General features: G+C 40.9%; 1 protein-coding gene across 19 annotated transcripts in view; it reads right to left on the reverse strand.

The window, feature by feature from the left end:
• ptprdb (protein tyrosine phosphatase receptor type Db) overlaps window positions 1-18,947 on the reverse strand; it is a 185,919-nt gene that overhangs the window by 165,630 nt on the left and 1,342 nt on the right. The gene's annotated exons all lie outside the window — the stretch shown is intronic.

Raw genomic sequence — 18,947 nt, forward strand, 5'->3', positions numbered from 1 at the left:
CCTGTCTCTCACTCTCTCCTCCCGTCTCTGTCTCCCCTCTGTTTCCTCTCTCTGCTCCGTCGCTTCCCCCACTTTTTTGTCTGTCTCACAGCCTGTGTCTGTACACTCACATGCTGGTTGCAGTTTGTCAGCCCCCTGGTCCTACCCTCCTGTCTGATTCTCCTTTTTTTCTCTCTTTTACCACTCTGCCTGTCTTTCAGAACGTCGCTCCTCTTTTTCTCTGACAGATGGGTGCCTCCAACCATTTCTGGTTCTGCTCTCCCTCCCAATACATCTCCTCTCTTCGGTTCTCTAATTTCCTTCCCAGCATGTGATGTACTCATTTGAGCATACACACGTTTAGAAAGATAAAAACTGTTTGAGTCTGTGCCTTTACTCCATGAAAATCAATTGATATTTTGTGTTCATAATACTTGTTTTTAAGAGAAATACATGTCTGGAGGATAACTGTTTTAAACTGAAAAAAAAAACATGTAAGTGATTTAACCTAAACTATGGCTACACCAACTTTCAGTTGCAGTATAAGTCATAAACCCAATCCCACATTTTATTAACTATTGGGACATGACATTGTGCAATACTATGTTAAAGCATTTATTTTTCAACTTTGGTTTGGATTTGAAAAATTAAACTAAATTAAATTAAAACTGGGTAAACATGTCTGATAACTGTGTTTAAATGTTAAATGCTGTGTGCTTCTTATGAGCCAAATAGAATTAACACAGTGTTCAAAAACTGAGAAGTCATCAAACTTTTCATGGTTGCAATTTTTAGACCAACTAATGAATCTGTGACACAAGATTTTTACTAAAGCATGTTTTACTTTTCCTCAACATGTTTTAAATTGTTGGGTTTTTTTTGTGTGTTAGTTCGGGCTGTAGTCTTTCCTTAGTCCAGTTATTGGCTTTCAATCACTCCCTGGAATTGTTTAGTGAGGAGGTGAGGAGAGCGACGGTCCCTTTGAGGGCTGGCCCAGAGTCCTTTGTTTCCTTTAGTTTGTTCTTTTTTTTATTTAATATTTGAGATTTAACATTTAAGTAAAGCTCAGGGTTTAACATCTTGATTCTGCATGGTGTCCCTCTATAAGTTAAGGACTCTTTTCTCAAGCAGGCCAAGCCAGTCCTCAATGTTCCATTTTTAACCACTGAAATCACTTTAAGTTGGTCTGTTTATTGAAATGTTACTCTATTAATGAACTTGCCTTACATCTTTTAGAACAAAAACAACTCCAAGTGAAACTGGGCTGGAATAACAAAAAAGAAAAAACTGTCAGAAATATGTAAAAAAATAAATTACACAGAATTTAAATAATGCATTCAAGAAACTAGCAAAAAAATCAAATTGTTGGAAACAAAAACGTCTGGCCGGGTTGGATAATTTCACATGTGAAAAAATAGTCCCTGAATCATGTATTTCCTGATTACTGAATCTAATTTTGATGCAACTTGATCCTTACAGCTCTGCTTTGGTAGGTCTTCAAATAATCTTGACAGTAGTACTGACTCTTTCTTGCACGTTAAGATAATTATTTACCATTCTTTTTCCCTTTCGTGGCAAAACTGTGAGAACTGTTGGCAGGAGCGCTCAAGGAAAGGGTCATGTTTTTAAGGCACGATGTGTCCAGACTGTTTCAACGCTGCTTGCAGCTTTCTGTTACTAAAAGAATAACATAATGTAAGCTTGACCTTTAGTAATGGAGATAACAGATTTGATAATAAATGCATCACAGGGCCACATTTTATAACAAACCATCACTTTGCAGAAGATATATCACTGTAGCAGCCTGTGTGCACGTCATCTCTATGATTCATATATACATAGCTGCTCTGCTGTATATACAGTGTGTCTGAATTTATTGAAAAGCTAATGCTACTAATTGTCTCAGATGCATCTTGACTGAAGACCAAATTAGTGCTGATGTGATAAGAGTTGTAAAATCCTCCCCCAAAGGGCTTTAAACTGCTGTGCTGTGTCTTGTTGTGTGATAACGCTTCAGTCTGGACTTCCTGGTTTTATATCTCATCTCCACACTGGTACCTGTAGCCACACGCCCACATGAGCGCAGCCCCTTGTGGTGCTTTGATGCAGTGCTATTTTTGGCTTCCAAGGATGAAGAGCAGCTTATAAACAACTTCTTGATAGCAGCTAATAAGGATCCATGCGCATGAAATCAAAACATTAAAAAAGAGGCAGGGTAATGACAGAATGACTCTTTTCACTGTTTGTTGGGAGAAAACCAAGAAAAAAGTCTCAAGAAACTAAGAAGTGAAAGACATTAAAGACACAAATCCTGTTTGCAACTTTAGGAAATCTATGAAATTGAACATGACATTTTTCTTTGATTTATTTCACAGTTATTGATGATGTTCAGCTATAACAGCTGAGATAGCTAATAATAAGGAACATAGTCCTTCTATAAGGTTATACACTCTCCCTCTGGTGCTCCAATATTGGTGTTACATGATTTATAGCTTAAAAAACACGTTTTTCTCACACTGGTAATTCTACCTCCCTTTTAAAAAGCTTCGATTTAGCTGCTGTTTCTTACAGGCTCCCCACCCAACAAACCCTCTTCCCTCTCATTGGTCAACCACTTTGGAGGCCTGCCAAGGGCAAATTTATGGGCAGAGCTTGGTGTTTGAGGCCTGCCCCTCCAACATGTTAAGAACCAGTTAAGAGATCCTCATGTGATGACTTCATCATTTTGACGAATCTAGTCAAGATTTTGTGCTTTCCATAAAACAGATGGTTTAAGCAGTTCACAGGCAGATTCAGGATTTCTACAAAACATGAATAAGTAGCAAGATCTGCACACATTTTTAGCATGAACATCAAGAATTGTTCATATTTTCCATGTTTAAAGTTTATGAATGCATCATATCTCCTATATAAAGACGGTTTCTGAGTTAACGTTACACTGAGCATGACTTAAATTAATCTTTAAATAAATTATTTGGTTTACAAATCCCCACTGTATTAGGTCATCGCTGTTACAAATTTACAAATTTTCTTACTAACGACGTGAGACCATATGCACGACCAACCATTAGCAGGAAAAACGGACCATTTGTACTAACGACAAAAAAAAAGATTAGCGGTATGTATGAGCCAGGTTAAAGGTATACCCCAGCATTACAGGCGCTAACGGCAGGATTACAGTGCCTGATCAGCTGTTTTTTAAGGCAGACATTGCACAATGTGTTACCATATGAGACAAAATATCCAAAGACAGTGGACAATCCTTTGGAAAGGTGACAATGTGTAGCCGTACAGCAAATTTAGATTTAGGAGAAAAAAAAATTTAGTGAACAGATGAGATAAGGGAGACAAATCGGTGAGGCCAGTTTTACAAGTTTGATTCGCTCTTTGCTTTTCCAGCTAAAAATTTTTTTTCTTGATCTTCTCTTAGTCACACTGTTACCACTCGCCAGTTTTTTTGCCGTTTATGAATGATTGACATGACCCCTTGATGGGGTTTTCCTGGAGGTTGCCCTCAATGATGACGTAATCTGCACCTACATTGCTTTTATGGTGTAATTAGTTAACTGGCCAATTATTTTCAGTCATGAATACTAGCGCCTTAGCTAAACGGGCCATTCCATAACAGAGCATTAGGACTAATGGTCTTGTTTGTTTAATGACTGAACGTGCATACAGGCCCAGGCAGTGTTAAAAACTTGATTTATAAATGGTCAAAATCTTCTCCAAACCAAAACAGCGTAAAAACAAAAAGGGTCAACCGGATCATTGCAAATCAATTGGTGGGATTCCTAATACATTTCTTTCTCTTCTGTTTCTTGTGTGGAAGACGCGTTAGTTTCTGCTTGCATTTTAAGTGAGTAAACATTGTGGCAAAAACATTCGTTTTCATCTCAGGCTGGTCCTGAGAGTCAGGGAATAAGACTTGGCACAGATGTGAGGGCAGCCTACTGGGCCATAATCATCTCTGATTGGGAAAAGTGGAGAAAGATCCTGTTCCAGAGAACAGCAGCAGAGCTAATGAGTGCATCTTTATGTTGCCCATTGCTGCAAAGTAACTTTGCTTAGCTTCGGGGTCTTGCTTACCCATTCAGGATTCTAATTTGTGTAGGCACTACTTAACTCTACATCATCCCCTACACAGCAGCCTTTTGTCCCCCTGTCAGCACTGTAATAAGTCTTAAAGAAAGGAAACACAATTGATCTGTCACTCTTGCAGCAAACATGAATGGTGACTAAAACAGCTCATCATTTTGTATTCATGTAACAATTTCCACAAACTGGCAAACTTTTAAGAATCTTGACCAGTTTTCAATGCTTACATGGTCTAAAAGAAAGAAAATGTGGTATCTGATGACAAAAATACTACTATGAATCAATAGAGAGGCTGTATTAATGGTACGTCTACTCTAATTTACATTTCTATTGACTGATCAAACAGACCACCCCCTCAGTAATAAATGCACCCTGTAACTGCTACTGAGTAATTACTTCAGTACACAGAAGAAAAAAAGCATCAGTGAATGCCGGGTCCTCACAAGCATGGTAAGAATACAGTGTCCATCTGTGAATGTATGTGTTCAGCTTCGCAGTGAGGAAGACAGTCTGGCCTTTGAAGATGTATAAGTCTGTTTCCTCTTGGGGGCCATTAAAGTGTGCAAACGGTCTATTAGTGGGTTAAACGCACTCACAGTGACCCTCACGCTGAAACTTTGACCCCTCATAAAGAGCCCAAAGCACCTCCTCACTCAGAGTTTTAAATGAAAATCAGCAAATCTTTACATTTACCAAAGAACTCAAAGTGTCTCCGGGAGAGTCTGATGCACCTGAAACCGACAGCATGAACTCATTTGCTTGTGTTTCCAAGTGTTTGACTGTGTGTTTATGCCGAGGTATAAAAGCGAAGGGGAGGCTGGCTCTGTCAAACTATATTCAGAGACTGTTTTAAAAAACATAGTGTAGCCTCTCTTTCCATTCTACAATCTGTTCACATTTTTCTTCTTCTGTTCTCCCCGCATAAGCCCCTTTCTTTCTCATCCCTTTCTTCACCCTCATCCTCTGATTCCATTCCCTCTCCCTCTTCCTCGTCTCCCTGTGTACCGCTCTATCTTCCATCTGCCGCCCCCCCCTTCTCTCTCCTTCATCGCTTTCTTTTTTTTTTTCTCCCTGCTTTAGTCTCGACACCTGACAGAGACGGGATCCAGCAGTAAATCTCCTAAAGCACAGTCATCCACCATCGTTCACATCACAAAGCTGGAGCGAGAGAAAGAGTGAGGGAGGAGAGGAGAGGAGAACAGAGAGAGATGTTGAGTGTTACTGTGTAGAGGAGGAGAACAAAAGAAAACAAAAAGACAAACAGACACAAAATGGCCCGAGACACAGGCGCTGGTGAAGGGGCGAAAACAGACACTGATGGAGGTGCTAAAAGAGTGATAGCAGAGGGAGAGGGAGGGAGGGAGATAAAGACACAAGCATTCACATGACTCACACACACCATGCTCACAAACACACATGTATAATGGTTGTTGGCAGGATGAGCTACATGATGAAGATCCCCCCTGGGCTTGAAGACATCCTTCCTGCCCCAGCAGACTGGGACATGTTGAGCTAAGCTCCTTGGGCACAGAGCCTTAACTTATGGAGGACCACCAACACACACCCGCTGCTTCTGTGTAAGCTATGTGTGTGTCTAAGTGTGTGATTTCATGTATGTGTCACAGCGTGCAGATATGTACTACCTGCTGTAACAGGGCTAAATTTTACATTTGTGGATTCTGACAACACTTTGAAATCTGTCCCTGTGCATTGGACTTCATCATGTCTCTGAGTACATAGGATTTAGTGTGTGAGTTTGTGTGTGTTTTTGTGTGAGTTTGTGCATACATATGTCAAAGTGAGCAGCAATTGAATGTGTGTGTGTGTGTGTGTGTGTGTGTGTGTGTGTGTGTGTGTGTGTGTGTGTGTGTGTGTGTGTGTGTGTGTGTGTGTGTGTGTGTGTGTGTGTGTGTGTGTGTGTCTGGCAAATCCATCCTCCTGCATGACCATACATTGGAATTCATTTGTGTATCAGTGCGCATAGGATTGTGTTTCTGAGTGTTTCCATGTGTATCCCTATGTGTGTGTGTGTGTGTGTGTGTGTGTGTGTGTGTGTGTGTGTGTGTGTGTGTGTGTGTGTGTGTGTGTGTGTGTGTGTGTGTGTGTGTGTGTGTGTGTGTGTGTGTGTGTGTGTGTGTGTGTTGGGCCAAATGTCCATAGCTGGTGCTTTATGGCTGCTGAGGTCTGATTACATTGGTGCGACTGGAGGGCTGAGCAGACTGGTGCTTCTATCTGTCTTGTGTGTGGCTGATTGAACACACACACAGGCACGCACGCATGCACACACACACACACACAGGCACACATGCACACACACACACACATAGTGAGTGGAGATGGCTCAGCCAGAGACACTTGGACTGCCTCCCGGTGATCTCACTGGGACACACACACACACACACACGCACACCTAATGGATTCGGTAGAAAGATGCACCCAGTTCACACATGATTTGCACTAACTGTCAATACGTCCTGATTGCCATTCAGCGGGCTGGATGTTAAACTTTTGAGCTGTTTTTCCATTGATCCATATATTATCACATCTTTAACGCCTCTGCTGAAAATTTGTCACAAGAGAAATAAGAAATGTGCCCAAGGATCCCAAAAATCAAGTCAGGATCTAGACAGGAAAAATGTCTCCCTTCGATAATAATGCATCATCCTGCACTTACCTGACTGCCGGCTACGCCAGGAGCTGATAACTCCTGATTTATGCTGCTGATCCCAAAGAACCTGACCTGAATCTATTTACTGTTGAATTTAATTTCACTACTCAGAGTAAGATGGAGTTCATAATGTAAACCAAACAAGAAAGCAGTTCTGACTGAGACATAGTGAGAAAATGTCCTGGATTATAAAGAGCATGAAGCATCAAAATAATGTTTTCATATGTTCAATCCTTTTCCCCTTTGCTATTTTTGAAGCTTTAGTATTTCTACTTGGGCTTATTACAAATGTATTAGTATATATAACAAAATTAATACACAAAATTTAAAATGATGTTTTTTAATGAAATACTGCCAGCCTGTTAGTTCTTACTGATAAGTTAATTTATTAAAAAAAAAAGAAAAAAAAAAGCTAGATAAAATGACACATTTTGCATTGCACAAGCAAAATAGGGTAATTGTATCAGTCAATGAAACAAACAAATAAATAAAAATATAATATCAATATACCATTACAGTAGACATAATATTATAAAATAAATAAAATGTAAAATTAAATGAAAATATAAAAGTTTAGGAAAATTATTCTGTTTTCTGAAAACCTTGATATGTGGCTTAGGTAATTGTGTTATGAGGCTAATAACTGGCAAACAGAAAAGGTGGCGATAAGCACTCAAGACAACATGAAAACACAAAAACAGGAACCCCACACTCACACACAGACTTATAGATATATATACTTCATCGTTTTGTACACCTTTTCATTTTCTATCATTGGCATTTGGCCTACGCATAAAGCTGCTATGATATGATAAAGATGATGAGGAAATTATGTATAACTTCTAAGATTTCCTCTAGTGTTTTAAAACAAATATTAGTATGGTAATCTGGATAGAGATGGTGAGATAATAATGAGTAGATAAATAAGAATAAAAAGTTTCATATATAACATACATACCAAAACATGGGTACCAGAGTCAGCTTTATGCTCATTTCTCATTTCTGACACTACAATCAAGATTAACCCCGATTATCACAACTAGTGCATCCTCACAAGTAGCTCATTAACAATTTAACAGTCCACACATGTAAAATTCTATCATATTGGTGTTAAAGATGTAAATAAGAATTCAGCCTAAGCAAAAAATAGAGATCTTTCTTTGAACTAGATTTTGGTGTTTTATCACCATTTTTCCTTCAACACAGCTCAGGCAGTTCCTAACAACCTGTCGTGCTGTTTTGAAGGTCAACGAGAGCCCCCACTGAAAGGACCTGTTGTACAAGATGTCAGTCCACAAAGTTTGGATATCTTTTTCATTTGGTGCAGCATCAATGTTAAGTTTGATGAAAAATTTCCATTTTAGATAGACTATAGCTGAATCAAGAATTACACTCAAATGGAAACTGTTGGAGACTATTAAAAACCTCTCAATCTGTCTGATTCAAATGATACTCGAGATTAGCCATATTACAGTACTTTGTTTGGTACATTTCGCAGCCTGGTTTTGATTCAGATCCAATATTGACACAAATTTGTTTTTGTTTTGAGGCAAATTTCTTTGCTGCTAGTGTTCATTTGCAGCGTCATGCTGAACATTGCTGGAGGCGTTTGCCCTCAGATCACAGATTGAAAGTTTAGCTCTAAGCTGTATATGTTGCAATAAATGTCTTTTTTTAATGAACTTTAAAAGTAAGTATGTCAAAATGTCTATGACATGAAAAAATAGCTGCTCATAAACTCTGAAATGGATATCATCTTTTCAATTCCCCTTTCTGTCTGCTTCTTTTCTATTCTAATTAAGTGAATTCTTTGCTCCACAGACGGTCTGATCTTTATATAGCATGAGGGGGTATTTTAAATTGTTCTGGCTTAATGATAGCATAGTGGCTTTATGTAATACACAGAGGGATAAAGAAGAGGTAGCGTGCTTTGTCTTGTGACTGGAAGTGTGCACCAGTAGGAAGCCCATCAAGAGAGCGGGAAAGAAAGAAAGAAGTGACAAAAAGAGAAGGAGGGAGGAGGCGAGGGGGTGTACAGCGAGATCTAGAGAACAGGAGGCTACATGTTGTTACATTTATTGAGAAGTAGCTAAGCCCTTTGTGCTGAGGGAATTTGGAGAAGAGAGAGGAAAGGTGGAGGAAGGAAGGAGGAAAGACAGGAGATGGCTGTGCGTGAGAGAAAGTGAGGCTGTGAAAGATGAGAAATTAGAGGAAAACAAATAGACAGGAAACACTGAACAATTAAGACTGAGAGTGAGAGGAGGAGAGGGGGTGTGAAGAAGACAGCAAAAGATGGAGAGAAGGGGGAGGAAGGAGAGGTGGGGAGTGATATATAGGTGTGCAGAACGGTGAGTCCAGCTCAGGCTAACTCCCGAGTGTGTGTGATGTTTAGAATTAGAGGGGACAATGTGGCGTAAAGTGATGGGGGAGTCTCAAATGTTGTTTCTGTTCACTTCCAACACATCAGAAAGAATCACCTTCAGTCAGTCACTTTAAGACACAGTGAGGGAGAAAAAAGGAAGAGGGTAGATGCAAAAACAGAGAAATAAGAGGCAGATAATGAGGCTAGAAATGCTTGTGGGAGTGCGCGTGTTAATGTGTGTAAGTGTGTGTGTGAGTGCACTGTATCTGATTTTTATGTGAATCCTTAAATGTGGATGAAAAACCAAGGCTTTAGGTTTTTAATCAGCCCCATCTGAGCGCTGTACGGGGACTCTGAGAAGCTTTCATGTGGAGTTTGTCTTTCACACACACACACTGGCAGAAATACACACACATATACAAAGCATCCCCTCATGCCTTCTGTTCTAAATTTACACCTAACATGAGAACAGGAGGATGGGGGAGGAGGCAAGGAGGAACGAGGCAAGGTAAGGGAGTGAAGACGGAGAGTGCAGGACAAAAGTATGGAGACAGTGGGTGGAAGGAAGAAGGAGGAGGAGGAAAGTGGAGAGGAAGCATAGGGAGAGGGGAAAGAAGTGTAGCTGCACATGAGGAAGAAGTGACTAAAAGAGGAACAGAGGAAAGGAGAGGAGAAGAGCCAAATCTGATTTAGGCAGCAGGCAAAAGAGATGGAGAGGAAGAAGAGGGACAGACATCGGGTGGAGGAGGAGAGGGAGGGAGAAGGACAGCGGTATATTAGTCAAGGTGTCCAGTCTATGTATTGCCTGCTGTGCAATACCACCCCTCTGATTTACTCTGCCGAGTGACTGATGAGGAGGAGGACGAGAAGGAGGGATGCAGAGATGAAGGGATGAGAGAGGAGGGAGGTCTCGCAACGAGCGTTTAGGCCAAATTAACGGCACCTCATAAATTAGACTAACAGCCAAAGTAGAGAGGCTGTAGGGGAGGGGCCGCAGGAGTGTGTGTGTGTGTGCAGAAGTATGTGTTGTGCATGTGTGTGAGTGATGACATGTCAAGTGGGAACAATTTGGAGCAATGCAAACAGATTACTCTCTGATAAAGTAGCGATATCCAGCCGCTCACTCATACAAACACAATCTTGCCTTGATTACCGCACGAACTGAGGCGTTCTCTGCAGCATGATGCGCTCATAAACGGAAACAGCAGGCGGAGTGTAAACGTTGAGGAGGCTGGTTGAAAGTTGCCCACCTTTTCACTCGAGAAGAGTCCCCCCACTTTCTGTTTTTTTGTTCTCACACAGTGAGCAATTATGTCAGATTTTCATGTTTGTCCAACAGATTCAAATGCAACAATGCATAACAAAAGTTACATTTAAATAACAAGGATTCGCTTTATCAGACGTTTTTTACTGGAAAATCTGCTGGATGACTACATTGTTGATTAGCACAGCATGTCAGCTATTCACAGTGAATGTTCAGTCTGAAAACATTCACATTCAAAACAAGGCATTGATTCTTCCTCAAAATCCACTCCTTGGAGCTACAGCATGAATAATTTTTTTTTAAAGGCTGTTTATGCAACCAACAACATGTGGTTAATGCTAGACAAGAAAATGTTCTTGGCTAAATGCTGAAAATGTAAATCCTGACTTGAAGCTGACTCATGATGGAATGCATTGATTTATTTCCTACGTTTAACTACATGCTTCCTCATACCTTAATCAAGTGGCCTAGTAGCCTAAATTTACTAAGGAATTGAAGTGACGCACAAGACACAAATCTTTTCCTCAGGTGTTCTGTAAGCTTTGTGTGCGTAATCATCCACCTCTCTTCAGTCCTCTGGCAGTAAAAAGAGACAACACTTCATAGACTGAAAAAAAGGAATCACTCAGTTCTTCAATCCTTTATTTGACAAGCTATTAGAATTGCATTTCTCTGTTTTGAAGGAGACTTGGTAAAGACTTGATTAAAATAAATCATCAAGTTGTTTTAACACATCTACCTGTTTGCACAGAAAAAGGTTGAACATGCACTAACACTATATTTTGCAGCTGCCACCACATCCAACATAAATATTAATACCCCATAAGAAAAAAAACCTCCAGTGTCGCCTTCTGCTCCCTTTTGGGTGTCCCATATTTTGAACCAATTGATTTGTCCTGTACTGGGCTCCCTTTGTCCCAAACAGTGGCGTTACTCCTCTGAGATATCAAGACACTTCACTGATCATAGATCACCTCTGAAGCAGACACTAGCCCATCATGCACTGATCACATCCATCAAGTGACACCTGACATCCAATCACAGCACTCCTTACATGCACAAGCTACACCTATGGCATCAAAAAACACCAGACGCCCCGCTTAGAACAGCTACACTCACGAATGGTTCGTCATCAGCGACTCAACAAAAGACCTTCAGCACTTCACGCTGTTGTGTGTTTTCAATCAGCTGAAGGGGTGGGGATGGCTAAACACTGCATGCTGCTGCAGAGACGCACAATGAGACCACGCCAAGCCAAGGTGCACGCAATAATGGGGTATTTTTGTCATAAATGACTGCTTGACGCTGCCAAGGGCTGTAAGAAATGTTCAAAGAAAAAGTGTTCTTGGTCCACGTTTTGATTCTAGTTTATTTCTTCTTTGTTTTACATTTTACTTTAAATCTTTTATCTGTGATTTATCATAGTATTTATTTTCTTACTTATTAGAGGGTCCTCAAAGTGGGTTTACAGTTTTTTCCCCACTATAATAATTTCATGCTGTAAAGGGGCTGCAGGTTGGACTCAAACCCAGGACACTCCCTTAAAGGCTGCAGCCTCTGTGCAGGTCAGGGCTGGACGATTATGGTAAAAATAAGAATCCCGATTATTTTAAGTGATACTGAAATCACAATTAATATACACAATTATTAATTCATTCAAAAACTTCAGTACTGATTGAAACACAACTTTAAAGAACCAGCAAGTGGCACATACAGTATTATTAATACACATAATTCACACACACTCGCTGTGGCTGCACATGGAACACAGAAGAGCTATGAAGCACAGGAACTTGCATACATCTACACCGTGTGGCATATTAACTGTTTTTCTTCGATTACATTGTTTTTATGATTGTAAGATGGCAAAATTGAAATCACGATTAAAATCCAATTAATTCTCCAGCCCTAGTGCAGGTGGTTAACCGCTTGGCTGAACTGCCACTTTGGTTTTTGAATAATAACCTACTAAACACTAGTTCAGTTTTGGTAAAACTATAACTTTTTATTAAATAACATTCACACATCATACCTGCAGTAGTGAGCTTAAGAGAAAATGTTTAGTCAGCCGTGTTTGCATACATCTTAGAAATGAAAAATTGGGTAAAAACAAGCGCGTTGAATTTCTAAAACGAGTCACAAAGAAGCAGGTTGATGTGAGTTTGCACAGTTGCTGTCATTGACAAGTTATGAGCAAACTCAACCTTTTCGCGGTCCAGTTCAGACCATAGCAGTTTTCTACAGAATTGAATATGATGGGGCAAAATCAAACACACGTGTATTCAAAGGAAAAATGATGGTTAAATACTTTTAGTGACTAAAATGATCAAAATTACTTATTTCAAGCTGAGCTTTGGAAAACTGTAATAATGTTGCCCACTGTGGCTTTAATTATTATTAACAGGGATTATTGTTCACTAGGCAGTGCTAACAAAACACAACAATTGGGTTTGTTCCATTACACATTTTGATTGATTTCTTTTAAGGGTGAGGTAAGATTGATAAAACTGTTTTTAAAGAATAAATTAATGAGCAGTTTTGTGACAAAAATCTGTTTCGCACTCTTTATCTGAAACACTAACCAAGGGGGGCTGAGAGCACAATACCTCAAACTTTCAGAGTTGGATTCAAATCAGTGCACGACAAGGAAAGTGCAGCTTTCAAAAATAATAAAGCATAATTGTGAAACCCCACTGGTGACAGATGGATATAGAACTGAGGCATAGCACTCAAAATTGGTATCAGGTAGAGAAAAAATATGTGGAAATATGTCAACTGTTGGCGAACGCTATATGTAACTCTATACCTTCATGTACTTTCCTCATGTATGTTTTCTGTTACCGCTTAACACACACACACACAAAAAAAATAACACACACACACACACACACACACAACATAAATCCCCTGTCTGCCTGTTATTTATGTTACTCCTCTTTCATTCTAAAGAAATGTTAACTCTGTCACAGGCGGCAGGCACTCGCCAGATCGCTGTGTGATTACAGCAGTGCTTGACTGAGTGAGATACTAATACAAACACACACACTTACACACACACACACACACACACACACACACACACACACACACTCACAAACACACAGTAAGCCACCCACACACCAATCTTGGCAGCGTAGAGTTGATGCTCAGAGTGATTAAAGTGGCGTGCGTCTGAGTGTGTCACCTGGGTGCTGCTGTATCTTAAATCAGGACAGTGGGGCTCAGATTGGGTATTGACTGGCCCGCAGAAGTCTCCATCCATCACGCTGAGAAACGATAGCACAGAGGCTGCCCTGATCTACGCATATACAACTGATGTCACTGGCTGGCTGGCTGAGGTGACGTAGCGTTAAGGTTATGGCACGGGCTGTTATTTATACTGCACAGTAAGCAGGCGCGTTTGAGCGGCAGGTGTGCACTGACAGGTGACGCGTCTTCAGTCAAGTCATAGATAAACAAACGTTCAGAAGCAAACACAAAGGCAGGTGCTCCTGTGACAAACACAGGCTGACAGACACATATGCTTGGATGTGTAGTGCTTATCATAAGAGATAAGACTTCCTTTTCTGTCTCTGTCCTGTTGTCTCGCACTCTGTGATACACACAAATAGACGTACAGCTCAGTTTTGAGGGCCCGAGCAGCTTCTTTTGACTGTGTGCCTAATGATAATAAATGAGCCATCATGGGTGGGTTGGGAGGCACTAAGTCATCCCCTTCATCGACAGGAGGAAGACTGGGAGCCCCAAGGTCACCCCACTGTCAGCATCACTCTCCCTAACGACTCCTCCGGCTCTCTCAAATCCATGTGCACACACACATACGAGCGCGCAAAGTCACACTCCTGTACTGTGGGGTCACCGTACACAGGAGAGACCACCTGGAAAAACCTGCTGGAGACGCTCCTCAGTTTTCATCTTCAAAAAGCGGAGGCGAGCAAATTTTATTTAACACCGCTTGTGATGGGAACTTTTTCACCAAAGCACTTCACACCGAGGCTGGATGATCCCTCTAATTCAGCGGTTGCCTCGTCTTTAGCAAAAGACCTTTTAAAGATGAGTCTACTTTCAACAGGCTTCACACGTAGGCAGTTCAGGCAAAGAAGAAAAAAAATCCCTCAGTGTCTTTTTAGTTGTTTTCTGTTGCCACAAAAGTTAAAACAATTTCACGGTAAAAGGAACAGATAAAGGAAAGGTCTTAAGATGAAATCTGGAGTTTTTAGTAGTTTATCTAACCTGTATGATCCCCTCTCAGACTCTTCAGATTTAACAAAAAATAAAAATAAAAAAATAAAAAAAACTTTTTTCAAATATTTCATGCAAGACTTCTTGTAAATGTGAATTACATAAGCACGTATTGTGAAACTTCTAAACTCTTTAAACTATACAATAGAAATGTGTGAAAAGTGTTTTTGTTGTGCTTTGTTTTGTTTAAAGCAGAGCATTTCTTAAGCTTAGCCCTCAAAAGCATCTTTTCCATGAATCAACAAAGGGGAAAGTCTAAAGTAAGAATGAATAGCTTGAGGACCAATATTGGTATTTGTATAAGTTAAAAAAGACAAAAACTTATCATTACTCTAACCAAACTTCTGGGCACGTTGGAGACAAAGAGCTGCTTTAACATTAGACTGAATATCTTGATTCTTTTTTATCAGCACTGATAACCTTTAGTTATGATTTGAGTGTTGAATAATAAATGCTGGTGAGGCAGAATGGGAGGACGGACGGGTCACAGCAGCATCTATGATTTATCAGGTGAGCCATGGGGGCTGTTTCCTCATGTGAATTGGGGATCTGATTTGGGGCTTGTATTTTCAAATAACCCTCAAGCGTGTGGTGTCAACACAAACGTTTTACCGCACCTGACTGAGCCTAAAGTCTCCCTGACCTGGGAGGCTTATCAAAAATGTTTGATGCTTGTAAGAACGGACTATCTCTGACAGAATACTCGTCAATGACCAACGACAGGGGCTGGATATGATGCGTCTTCTTGAGTCACATTTGATTAAGCAAGTTAGCAAAAATGCTTCATATCCCATCTAGCTGTCTTACAGAATCCACTAGGGAGTGTCTCCAGAAGATGATGATGCTAAAAATAAGTCGGGATTGTCCTTAAGAGTGTGCTCTCCTGCAGTTTTAAAATCAGTTAAGATCTAAAAGTCATCTAGTGTGAGGCCAGCTTTAATTGGCTGCTCCTGATGACATAGTGACCTTTTCCTTCACTTTGAAAAGACTGATCCTTTTGTTGTATGGGTGGAACTACCTGATATAGAAAAGACCCCTGCCATGCAGACAACTATGTCTTGCATCTAAGCGGTGACTGGCCTTGTCATCGAAATGCTCTTACACCCTCCCTGGCCCTATGTGAAGGAGCAGAATGATGTCATAACTGAATTTTGAAATAGTAAAATAAAGGAAAGTTCAAGCTTTGAGCTGAAAAAAGGTTATATGTTCTGATAATTCATATTTTTATATCAGAATGATTTGGGAAGTACTGTAACAGTCACTCGTCATACCTCATAGCCCCCCCACTCTGTGCCCTCATCCTGCTCGGTGCACAGGATATCACCTGCCAGACTTTTCCTCTTGCAAAAACACCGACAGATCAGATCAGTTGAGAAGGGCAAGCATTGCATAACTGAAACCTGTCTCTATAAACCCCCCTGACCCCACTGATTTCCGGCCCGCTCCCTAATGAGCTGCCACGCACTGTCATCTCTGGAAGGCACAGATCAGGATTCAAACCCAGAGGGATGAGGGGGGGTTAGGCACGTAAATTCCTCCAGCCAAAGCACACAAAGTAAAGCAGTCCAAAGCGAGTGAGTGTAATTAATGCTGTACTAAAAATGTGAGTTTATGTGAGAGAGAAGGAGGGAGGGAGGCATCAGAAGGCGCGCTCGAGAGAAACGAGCAGGAAGGTAGCACTTTCAACTGTGGGAATACTTTTCACATGCACACATATAGATTGTACATGCACACATACATACATGCATGAACGCACTCACACATGCACACACAGGTTGCAAGTTTAGACTGGAGCTGTAGAAAGCTAATTTGCACCACATTGAAATGCATCTCAATTAAAGAGAAACACATCGAGGTGCCAGGGGAGGAGAGAAGAGAGAGATGTGAGAGAACGGGAGGGAGGAACGGGGTGTGAAACAGATAGTGTGTGAGAGTATGAGAGTAATAGAAAGAGGAGGGGAGGGAGGGGGGCTGAGCTCAACTGTATTTGGCAGCGAAAGAACTGAGAGAGAACGAGAGAGAGTGTTTTCATCTCCCTCTCTTGGAAAAACATCTCATTTTGGGATGAATCAGATTTAGAAAGGGTGTTAGGAGGTTGAGGCGCAGCTAAAAATCCTAACTAACTTCAACCTCGTTATCACCAACTCTTTGGTCGTGTGCCAACACAACAGGGCTGTCCCTGCTGAAACCGCGCCTGTGTGTACGCATGTTTGCCCTCGGATATTTTTGAGCCCAAGGCCGCGTACTGTATGACATAATGGGTGAGTATGTCCAAGACGCGCTAAGGTTTTTACTTAAGTGAGTAGGCCAGTGTGACTGCCAGCCTGTATCACTGTGTCTGAGGGTATTATTACAAGAACGTGTCGCAGGCTTTGTTTGTCAAGTTATAAATGGGGAAACGTGCGTAAATACATTTGAGTGCGTATGTCCCTGTTATGTGTGATTTAGTAAGTCTGCGTCCGAGAGAACAAACAACAACCGGAGGAAAGAAACACACGCATACACACACACGAGCACGCAATCTGTCACAAGAAAAAAATCAGGGTTGGCTTTGTACGCCGCTACCATTTTGCACGGACTGTCATGTTCTTAAGATTGCAATGAAGCTGCCAGCCCACCATCTTAACACCGAATACAAGAAAGATCCATTCTTTCATGCTGTCAAACGACACACAACTTGTCTGCTTCTTGTATTAAACCCTTTAACCCACTGTTCGCGTCTTCTCTTACAGCTCTTACAGAGAAAAGCATTGTGGGAAATCAAGTTTTTCTTTTTTTTATCTTCTTCTGGTGTCAGATTAAGCACCCAGCTCCTGACTGCAGCTCTGTAACACCACTCTTACTATGATGTAATGCTTCAACCTGTCTCCTTTATTAGCAGCATCAGTGATAATCAGATGATCAGCATTATAACTGTCATTAAGACGAGCCCGAGCAAAGTCATCATTATCATCATCATCCTGATGGCTATCAGGGACACGTGTCTGCAGATCATCACCTCATCTTCACCTGACACAGGCCAAAGCTAAATGAAAGCTTTACAAAGCTTTATTGAATCAAATCCTGCCTCTATCTACTAAAAATATCCACTGACACATTTGTGTGAGTACCGGACAGAGAGGCATACTTTTAGGGAAACACATTTACTTTAATTTTTTACTTTTACCTTTAACATTGTCAGCGTAACAGAAAGAGTTTTGGTTCTGAGTATCTACAATGAGCAGCACATTATTCTCCTTACAGAAACTGGGAGTCAATAAAGTTCAGTTAACTCTTGAATGCTAACCTTCAGTTTTTCTTTAAGTCTGTACTTTCCTGTACTCTCCAAAACCTCTTCCCAACCTGATATTTACATGACATCACTACTTTTAGAAGTTCTCGATAAATCAGCCGAACTGGGTCTGACTTCACACTTTCTGCCACTTCAACTGATTTTCTTGTATTTAACCCCCTTCTTTATCCTCTATGTCAAACAAAGTTTGATGTAGTTGTATGTGGTTGAAGTGACAGGGAAGAAACTTAGCTCAACTTGATATTCCAGAGCATTTTAAATCTAAAAAGGCAAACCAACAGGACAATAAAACGTGTAAGAACTACAGATGTATCTCCAAAAGCTACCGTAGATGCCACAAAAAAAATTCCAAAAGCCTGTTGCAACAAAGACCAAAAAGAAAGGCTAAACAGAGGTCATGCCTTTGACAGCATGGTTAGCCAACCACAGTGCGGGGTTGCACCTGGGGTGCACAATGTTTTTCATGAGAGGGGAGACACTTAGCCCCCACCTTGCTACTCCTGAAAATGCCCCTGCAAGTCACATCGACAGGAAGCATCTCAGTTAGAGTCTTCTCTGTGTGTTTATGACAGTGGTCTTGTTTGGTCAATCCTCTTAGTCGCCCCTTGTTTCCTGTTAAGCTCAGCTAAAGTAAGAAGTCACCCTCCTTTATTTAAACCCCATGTTGGTGACAAGCATGTCAAACCGAGAGGAACCAACTGTGTATCAGTGAAGGCCCTGACAGCTAAATATATAAATATATGGGCTAAAGAAAAACTGCTTACATGGGTTTTTCCTCTTCCTCTGGTACTTTGAGTTAGCATAATCTCTCTCCCTCTCTGTCCCTCTCCCTGTCCCTCCTTTCTTTTTGCTCACTTATACTTTCCTTGCATACACATGACTGAGCAAATCTGGCACACACATACTCACTTTTCACTTGCACACACGCACACACACACTCCTTGCTTCTCAGTGACAGCTCCACACTGTACATGGAACAATAAACCACATCAGCAAACTACTACAACAACCTCCACGGGCACTTTGTCATGTCCTGTGTGTCTTT

This window comes from Halichoeres trimaculatus, unplaced genomic scaffold (assembly GCF_033239565.1).
Source record: "Halichoeres trimaculatus isolate MK-OKI-2021-1 unplaced genomic scaffold, fHalTri1.1 fHalTri1_scaffold_2, whole genome shotgun sequence".
In the NCBI taxonomy this organism is placed as follows: Eukaryota; Metazoa; Chordata; class Actinopteri; order Labriformes; family Labridae; genus Halichoeres; species Halichoeres trimaculatus.